Here is a 10,503-nt window from a genome sequence, read left to right on the forward strand (position 1 = left end):
AAAATTATCCGATTGGTCAAAACCCCTTCTCCTATTTCACTATTTTTCCTACCCCCTCTTCTCAAGTGTTCATATATATTTCCTAGACTAGATAGCTAAGTAAGAGAAGTTAGAATATAGATACTGAGTAACAGTAACATGTAGTTCTTGTAAATATGTTAGAATAAAGTCATTTTAGTCTTCACTGATTTTTTATGTTATGTAACTTGCACATCTCGAGTGGATTAACCTTTTGACCTAGTGGATTAACCGTCGACCAGTATTTATTTTACATATTATTTGTTTATTTGTAAATTATTTTATTTTATTTTAATTTTCATAATTTATCTGAAAGGCTTTTTATTTTTCTTGTATGTTTCATTTATGGCGTAAACAGCGAGTGTGTTTATTTCATATTAGGTAGTCTATTCAATCAGATTTTATGAGACGTTTCTTGTCATTATATGTGAAAACATTGTTAAATAGAGTAAATAAAGGACTTAAACAATTTATAACTCTTAATTATAATTAATTAGACCATAGTAAAATTCCAATTCTTTTTTAATATTAATTGAACACGATAAAACAACATTCCCTTAATTATTTTCTGTGTGTGAAAACATTTTTAACGCATATTGTTTGTCTTCGGTCTTGTTGATTTTAATTAATTTCTCATCGACCGAAACAATAATAGTGTACTACGGCTTCAAAATCAAATATTTTTATAATAAAAAATTACAGTGATCTTTGTTTTCCATATTTATGTTTTATTAACAATTTTTGTTTTCTTCTCAATTTATATATAAAACACAACTAATGTTTCAGAACACTCCTCCGTCCTCAGACTTCTCTAAAAATGTTTAACAATGCGAACATTAAATAATAAATAAAATTTCACCCACATTTTTAACTCTTTATTAATTAAAAATTATCATATATTACCGTAGAGATACAAATTGTACTATATTACAGAATTACAAGTGTTCTCTGTGTTCTATTCATACAACTTCACTTCAAAGTTTTAAGATTCAACTATGTCCTAATCCTTATTTTGTTTAATTTTTGCTTAAACCTTCCACATAAATGTCGGTTGCGGTTTTATACAAAAGTTAAGAAAAAATAAACTATTTTTTGGTTTTGTTAGTAAAACATTTATCGAAAGTATCAATAACAATGATTTTCATATTATAAAGTTGAACTTTTCTGGTGTGGAGTGGTATACAATCTGAATATTTTTGAAACAAAAAAAAAAAAATTAAAACTCATGAATGCTACTTTCACACTATTTAGAAGCGTAAATAATTAATACAATAAGTAAATATGTGTAATTATTCATTTAAATTTGAAAATCTTGGGAAGGAACCACCCATTGGTGGTATTTCAAGCATTAATTTAAATTAGAAGGTCCCGTGGCCATTTTCTTTTCGGTCGCCTCGGAGGATTATCAGTGATTGTTAAACATTTTAAAACAGAAATTAGCTTGTGAATGAATAAAAAATTTAACATCTGTGAGATGAATGCTAATAGAAGGAGGGGAAATATTTTATGTATATCAAAATTTCAGGCCTTTTTGTGTCACTTCATCAAGGATACAAATAAAATACAAATGCAAAATAAAAATAATATTAAATGGTATTTCCCATTTTGTATTTTTAAAACAAATATGAAGATCAGAATTTTCTATTTCTTCACAACCTTACTAAATTTCATATCTAACTTTTTTTTTTAATATTTATTTATTGCTATTTGCAACTGTACATTATTATACATTTAGTAAATCTGATCTAAGTTAAATTGGAGTGTTACAGGCGTGTAGAGAAACTACCCATTGGTAGCACTCTAATGACATTTTACATTGGTCTCGTGGCCATCTTCTTTTCAGGCGCCTCGGAGGATTGTCAGGAATGGAAGACGGTGCAAGATTAGAAACTAGGGGGTTGAGTGGTTAGAGAGTTTATAATGGAAGGAGTGATATCTGATTCGGGCTAGATCTGTTACATAGGGAACATTAAGGTCTTTATGTATGATTTTATTTGTGTCAAAGTATGGAGCATTGAGGATTTTACGAAGGATTTTATATTGTAAGGATTGAATACGAGAGAAATTCGAAGGTTTGGTGGAACCTCAAAGCTCAACTCCATATGTCCAGATATATCTAACATTAAGTTTGAAAACCTTGAATAATTTAAATCTCAATTTTATTTCATGTTAATAATTTAAATAATGATCATAACGTATAAAATGTATTACTTTTTTATTAGTTCTGGTTTATACCATTTAAACCTTTCTAATCCTAATCCTTTGGTTCCTTTTCCCTTTCGCATCCTTACAATCCACCTTGAAGGCTGAAACGGCATTGGCCAAGAAACTTTTTATAAAATACAATCGACAATTGGAGTTCTGTCAATGGTCAGATGCTCCGGTCGTGTAGAGTGATTGAAGCTTTAGCGTACTTAGCCTCCACTGGTTCATTGCAAGTAACGCGGTGGATCTCTAAAGGCCCTGTACCCCTCAGACTTGAGGCATAGAGCAGAGTTGAGCAAAAATTATCCTATTGACAAGAGACGAATACTTTTTTATTCGATTGACAAGAGACGAATAAATTTTTATTCGAATAAAAATACGACTAAACAATCCGAATACTTTTTTATTCGAATATTTAAAATACTATTTCAATCGAATAAAAAAATAGTTGAATGGAAAATTATTCGAATTCAAAATTAGTCAAATACATATTATTCGAATAAAATTTTTTTTTTTTTTAAATTAAATTTTTTTTTACCACCTTCAATTTCTAATGTATGATAGTCCTATTTCACATATTCAGACAAGTACAAAATGAAAATGCTATCGATTTTAAGATCCAATATCCATTTATTTTAATTTTTTTTATTTCTAATACATAGGGACCAATTTTTAGGTTTTCGGATATGCAGAATATGAAAAAGCTATCGATTTTAACATGGCGTATCGATTTATTTTAACTTTCTTGATTTCTAACATGTTTCGGTCCCTTCATACGTTTTGAGGAATGCAGAATATGAAAAAGATAACGATTTTAAGATCGCGTATCGATTTATTTTTACTTTTCTGATTTCTAACATGTTACGGTCTCTTTATATGTTTCAATATATGCCAAAAATGAAAATTTTATTGATTTTTATGAGCGCTTATCGATTTAATTATCGCGTTTCGATTTATTTCAACTTTCTTGATCCTTGATTGATTGAAATAAATTGAGAGGTAATCTTAAAATCGATAGCATTTTCTTATTCTACATATCTCAAGATATATAAAGTGACCGAAACATGTTAGAAATCAAGAAAGTTATAATTAATCGATACGCGGTCTTAAAATCGATAGCATTTTCATATTCTACATATCCTGAAACATATAAAGGGACCTTAACATGTTATAAATTAGAAAATAAATCGATAGTATTTTCATATTCTACATATCCCAAAACATAATAAGGGACCTTTATATGTTAGAAATCAGAAAAGTTAAAATTAGTCTATACGCGATCATAATATATATCTATGTACAGCTGTAAGACAAAAAATGTCGTCTTTATACAAATATAAAAGTATTCGGATTGTTAATCATTTAATTTTTTCGAATAAGATATTATTTTTCTATAAAATGGACGAATATAAAGTATTCGAATTTTTTTGCCCGAATAATTGATTATTCGTGTAAAAGTAATTGGATGGTTAATCATATGTTTTGTACAAATAATTGATTATTCGTGTAAAATAATGACGAATGAAAAAGTATTCGGATAGTTAATCATATGTTTTGTACGAATAATTGATTATTCGAGTAAAATAATGACGAATGAAAAAGTATTCGGATAGTTAATCATATGTTTTGTACGAATAATTAATATTCGAGTATAAAATTCACGAAAAAAAATTATTCGTCTCTCGTCATTCGAATAATATTTGCCCAATTCTGACATAGAGTAGGCTCGAGGATCCTGAGGTCGAGATTGTTAATATATCATAAAATTTATTTTATAGGGTTTGATTATTTTCAATTTATCTATTTATTTTTCTGTTTATAGCATCTAGAGATTTTATTTATTTACTTTTTGGTATGAATGTGTTCAATTAGCTCTAATTGCCCAAGTTTGTTGCAGATTGTAGTAATAATACTTATCAATAAATAAAGTAATTATCGATAAATAATGTTCTTGTTTAATCTGAATTTATCAGATATCTGCTTCTATCTTAGAATCCCTAATAAATTCAAAATTATTTCACTTTTTATTTTCCAATATTTTGAGAAATGTTTATCTCCTACGAATGAACTGCCAAGGGAAGAAAGAACCTCAAACTCCTTTTAAGTCTTTTGAACCTAATGGTTGGTAATTGGACGAGTATTTTTCCCGATAAAGTTATAAGCTAAGTATCGCTATAAGGCTCAAAAGGCTTTTGATAAGTATTTCCTTTATTTTATCCTGTTTAATTTCTCCCTTCAGTTTCCTCTATGTTCGTATTCTGGGATTTCTTTCAATTTATTATTAGTCCTTATTAATAATTATTTGGATTCGTCGTCTCATGTACGTTACTAGTTTTTGATTCATAATTATGAACTAACATGGAAAAAAAAACTGTTTTCTCGGTTTTTATAAATGGAAAATAAAAAATATAATAATGTCTATATCTTATTATCGGATTATATCTATTATCTTATATTATATATTATTTTCGGAGCACCTAGCCATTTTATTAGCGGAGCAGCTTGTTATGTTTTGAAGTACACATAGCCCCTTCAACATCTCGGTTGCTCAGCTATTAATTGGATTTTGAGGTTAGAGTTCGTCGCACTATCGAGATAGGCACCTACTCCCTTCCATCCGCAATAAAGATTCATAAATCAAAAAATTTTACATAGCAGTTTCATCCACTTACCTCTTTAATTATTATATTGTTTCTCGTTATATGATAAATTATAGCACTTATTGTTATTAACAAATAGGTTGTATTTATCAGTGATAACAAATTTGTTCCTTCTTGACAATTAGCATAAATCTAACCCATTCAAACCGGAATATCCTACATGTATATTTATCTAAAATTTAACATAGTATTTTTGCAATTTAAAAAAAATAAGGGAAAATCATTTATTGGTTTTGAAGTTTTTATGTTACATATTATATGGAAAATAATACCGATTAAAAAAACATTGATATGAGCTATCTAAAATCCCATTTGGACCCTAGGTTGTAACTTAATGAGCATTTAAGTGATCCAAAACAAGGAAATCTTTTTTCCGCTTTTCTAAGGCGGATTCGAGCTGAAAAAAAAACTCGTATTTATTATATATTTATATTACTTATTACACCATATATTTCTATCGGATCTTAATGGGAACCGATCTACTGTACATAAAAATGTATTATGTATCTATATGATTAAATAAGCACTCTGAATAAATCATAAACTATTACCGCAATCACCGAAATCAATATTACAAAAACCTAATGAAAAAAATATATTTATAATTTATATGGTACATTCATATATAAAATATTATGTAAATTTGAGATACAGAGATTTAGGCCTCTTTTGAGTTCGTATGGAATGGCCACTAAATTAACGATTTCATATTTACTGTATTTACTTTATTTTAGTTTTTATTATTTACGTACTTTTAGTTTTTGTTTAAATTAATTAGTTTTTTCTCTTCAACCTTATGTTTAAATGAGGAAAAGATGGTTGCACCCCCAACCATTAAGTTAATCATACTTATTTGTGTTTTTCATTGACCGCACCCCCAACCGTCTTTTCCTCATTTATCATCCACGGTCAACTATCTCTCATAATTATGAACCTTATGTTTAATTGTGTCATTTTGTATATTCTCGATAAATGTTGTTTTTATTTTTGTTTAAACATGTTTCTAATACACCTTGAGTTATTACACACATACATATCTATCTATATGAGAGCTGATTGTTAAATATATGCACCAATTAACACAAACAAATTTATCGAAATTTCCTCTCAACATTTATTTCCAAAAACTCCCCAACGTTTCGTCCCTCAGGCCATTTTCAAGGAGACAACCTGTTGAGGTCATAATCTCTAAAAAAAATTCCTGCTGGCTAATTGCCCATTTCGTATAAAACTTTTTATATTTTAAACTGAAACTTTTTCTCATAAATTATCGTCTGTGTTTACTCTTACTGATAATTTTTTTTTTCTTTTTTGATTGATAGATTTATTTATTGATAGATATTACAATCTGCCACACAGTTGTGGGGAATAGGTAATAGTGATGAATGATCTCATACATACTAAAATAAAATAAAATAATAAAAAAAAAACTCTCTTAAAATATATACAAACAAAAGAATAAACAAGATGAACATAATCAAACTATCTGTATGAAAAAGAAATAAATAAAATAACATAATGATAAAATAATATATACAGTATTTACACAATCAACCTGAGGATCCCTGAGCCCACTCTATCCCCCACGTGTGAGGGGTAGAGCAGAGCTCATAAGATCCCAGCGCATCCCTCTCTCCGCATCACTCGTAATGAGCCAGTGGAGGCTGAGCACTTACTGATAATAAAGTAAGAGTAAATATTGTGTATTGTGGACCCAGAAACCTGAACAATCTCAGAAGCAGAAAAGCAGAACCTACTTGTCTACTAATAAACGTAATTAAAACTGATAAAGAAATTTATGTTTTTTCAGTATCAGTCCATAATAGTTTATATCAAATTTACTAAATGTATAATTATGTACAGTTGTATATTCCAATACAGATAAAAATAAAATAAGAATATGTACTAAATTAATAAAAAAATAAAACAGTTACGGTTTTAATCTGGCACAAATTACAACATGTTGTAAAATTATTATACCAACATAGTCACTATTTATTCCCAAATATCACTCAAATGTGAGGTTATTTACTGCTATCAGATAGGAACATTTAGCTACATCTAATCAGTGCATCAGAGGCTCACTGAGGTTGAGGAATTGATAGCCGTGCTATGATTAATCAGCCGCTGGTATTTATAATTGATGGTAATGGCTGCCAGGAGTTGGGATTCCATTTCAGCCTCCTCGCAATCTCTGTTAACAAGCCTCGCGGATACACAGTGCGGGGGAGGTAAACTGTACCGTGTTCATTTCACACCACAGCTGACAAGTCGATATTATCGCAATTTAACGAAGATATAGTATTTGCGAATTAGACGAGGAGAAATGAAAAAAAGTAATTCATCATTCCGTTTCATTGACAAGATGAACTGTGATTTTATTAGACTTCCTGGCGATCTGTGATTCCTTTCAAAATTAACTTTAAAAGGAAACGTTCCTTTCGAGGACATTGCCTTTTCAATAACCTTAAGGTGTTATTGAACATTTTTAAAATGTATTAAGAGTTAAATGAAGGGAGTTTTGAAATACTATTATTAGGCAATGAAAACTGATTGTAAGTAACTTCTTAGTCTACATTAAATAGAACCTAAAAACAAAAACATTAAAGTTAGTAAACAAAAGTACATCCATTCCAGTCTATTCCAGTTGCGTCGTATATTAATCAAAAATAAAATTTAATATTTAATTTTTTTAGAGACTTTTGTCTACTTTAATTTTATATTGAGTCCATACTTGAGTATTTTTGAGAAGCACACGTAACTTGGGACAAAACTAATATTTAATTTCTCTTCTCTACCTAAAAACTATCCTTTCGCCAAAGATTTGTTTCTGATTTTTTATTCTTAATTCTGATGATAAAAGAAATATTTTATTTTATCAGTGTGCGTTTTTTTTTATATGTCCTGTTTTATCTGCACTAGTAGAGCTTATGAAAATATTTTTTTGTTTAATCACTTTGTTACATTACAAATCACAGCTAATGAATAAGTGTGTATGTCCTTTAAGAAAAGGATTATGTGAGCAATAAGAATAAAGCTTAACAATAGACTACTTTTGGACTATGAAAAAGGATCTCGACGAGGGATTGAAAGCAATTGTTGAACATCTGTAGTGATTTATTTTTTAAATGTAAAATTTTTAACCTTAATTTCTGTAACTGTTCATGTTTTGTTTAGTTTAAAAAAATGGTTGTGTCTGAAAAAACATTATCTTTTGGAATTTTTGTTATTTTTTCAAAAAAAGAGTATTTAAAAAAAAGTCAAAAGAATCAATTCAAGAATCGTTCCACTGACTCGATTTCCACATTTCCCTGCTTTATGCAGCAGCAGTTCAATGATACATATCCATCATCAAACTACTGCTAATAAATCAATGTACAATTTTAATCATTAATGCACAGTTTCCTTACAGGTTTCATTAGTTTTTAGTCTTAAGGTTCAGTCTTAATCAGTCTTAAACTCTACGCCTCTTCATTCAAGGGATGGAGTGTCTTGGTCTGATAGTAGTTTTCCAGCTTCCGTTGTCCGTTGTGTGGTTGCCATTTCGTAACCTACTGACTCCATGTGCCTATAGGAAACGTAATATACCCCGAAAACTTCAGGTTAAAGCACCTTATATCAAGTGCTACGAAGCATTTCTATAGTTCAAAAGCAACTCAAGTAGCGTACACATATTGAACTACCTCTTTCTGATTTGAACTCCATAAAAGTCTATCTTGATAGAATAGCTGTCAATGGTAAACTACGAATACTATGACTAATTTCTGGATAATGAATTATACTTTACTATAAAGATAATAAAAAGCATGTTCCAGCCACTGGAAGATGCCAATTTTCTAGCTGATATCGAAAATGAGATAGTTATGAACGTGTTTCCTATAATCTCAAGCTCTCCGTCCTGTATCATAAAACCAGAACAGTGAAAAGATCATACCGACTACGATTCTCTCCACCTCAAACTTCATGTATATTAGGATGTCAGGATCGGCATTGTTATATGTGGCACCGCTATTCAGACATCTCTCCAACTGCACTCAGTCTCAACTTCAACGACAAACACGATGCTTTGAAAGGTGGTGAGGACAACTACGTGGAAAAAGATGCCTCTAGATCTTTATTAACTTTTAGATCTCTCAACAGTTTCCGAGTTCGTAAGACGGTGGCACGTCTGATTCCTTGACTCTCTTAAGTTCCTTTATAAGCCCCTCCTTTAAGCCTCCCTCCATTAGGGAAAGAACAAGGCAAAACGTGACATAGACACATTTATAGGTTTAGTTTTTAAGACAGGTTAGTTTTATTTATTTAGTTTAAGTTAAAAAGGACACAACTTCAAAGTGACACCTACTATTGTAAAAATACTCAGAATCTTTTTCTCCTTATTTTTCGCTACAGAGACTCCTTAAATTGGATTTCTGTTTCAGTATCAAGAAAAGGACCAGGAGTTGCTTTCATGTATACATGTGTGAAATTTACATTATATACGTATTAAATTTATTATCTTTTAGGGTTTTGAACAGGAAAAAAGTATCCCAATCAGTGATATTTATCCATATTAAACACTACCTGCGAATAACCATATAAACTGTAAAAACAATTAATTAGTAATTTATTTATTTCGAAAGAATTTGAATATTCCCTTTAGAAGGGCTCTTGGTTAGGTTGCGGGAGTTAAAAGAGGGTCCGATTAAGAAAGTTTTTGTTCTTTGAGAAGTCTGCCGTCAATACCTGTTATTAAGTAGCTGACGAGGGCGAACCACCATAACTCAGCTCTCTCCCTCATTTTAATCTGAAACAAAACAGCAACACAGATTTATTATTTTTTCATCCCCTCATGAATTAAATTAACTTAATCTAAACTAATTTCATAACATAGGGCACTATAAAAAGTATAAAATAATAAATAATTTGTATTTTCTTGGGTGGAATTAAAAAAATTAGAAAGTAGCGCACAATAGGCCCTCGCTGTGCATTCATGCCTGTTAAAAAACAAAGAAAAGGGAGGTACACCTAAAAAATTGGACAATAAACCTGGTAAATCGAGGGCACGTTGGTGACGCTTAAACAAAGATATTAGTCACTGAATGATATCACATAGTCGGGCAAGATGAATTTCAGTTATGTACGAAGACGAGGTACAGGATTCTACGACATAGTATTTACAACTTCCATCTACACCCTACTATATAAAATTGTCTCCTAGAGTGTGTTTTTTCAACGTTGACTAATCTATCTCTAGAAACATATATAAAAATAAGTATCAGTTGATTTATCATTGGCATGGCGTTTTTTATGTGAAGAGTGAAATAGGTTAGAACTAAAGAATGGATTGATTGAATTAGAAATAGATAGAGCCAATTATGTGACACGTTGCTATGATTTATTATAGACCGGTTAGATCCTGAGTTGAGGGGGGGGGAACTGTTTGACTTTTAGTTCTGAATACTTGACCCTCTCACATTCTGATCAGAATATGAAAGGAATATGGTCCGGGTGCGGTCAAAAAAAAAAAAAAAACTCAAATAGTAGAAATATACTATTTTAATGAGCCAACGTTTCGCCCCACGTTGCAGGGCTTCTTCAGGGCTAAAAAAGATACAAACACATAGTTACAAAAGGAAAA

At 30.1% G+C, this 10,503-nt stretch overlaps 1 long non-coding RNA gene across 1 annotated transcript in view; it reads right to left on the reverse strand.

The window, feature by feature from the left end:
- The window catches only part of LOC136795787 (uncharacterized), a 248,414-nt gene that overhangs the window by 219,191 nt on the left and 18,720 nt on the right, over window positions 1-10,503 (reverse strand). Inside the window, exon 2 of the long non-coding RNA XR_010843455.1 lies at window positions 9,609-9,669. This is a non-coding gene — a long non-coding RNA (uncharacterized lncRNA). The remainder of the gene's footprint in view (window positions 1-9,608; window positions 9,670-10,503) is intronic.

This window comes from Halyomorpha halys, unplaced genomic scaffold, assembly GCF_000696795.3.
Source record: "Halyomorpha halys isolate HHAL.00 unplaced genomic scaffold, Hhal_1.1 Scaffold429.1, whole genome shotgun sequence".
Lineage (NCBI taxonomy): Eukaryota > Metazoa > Arthropoda > Insecta > Hemiptera > Pentatomidae > Halyomorpha > Halyomorpha halys.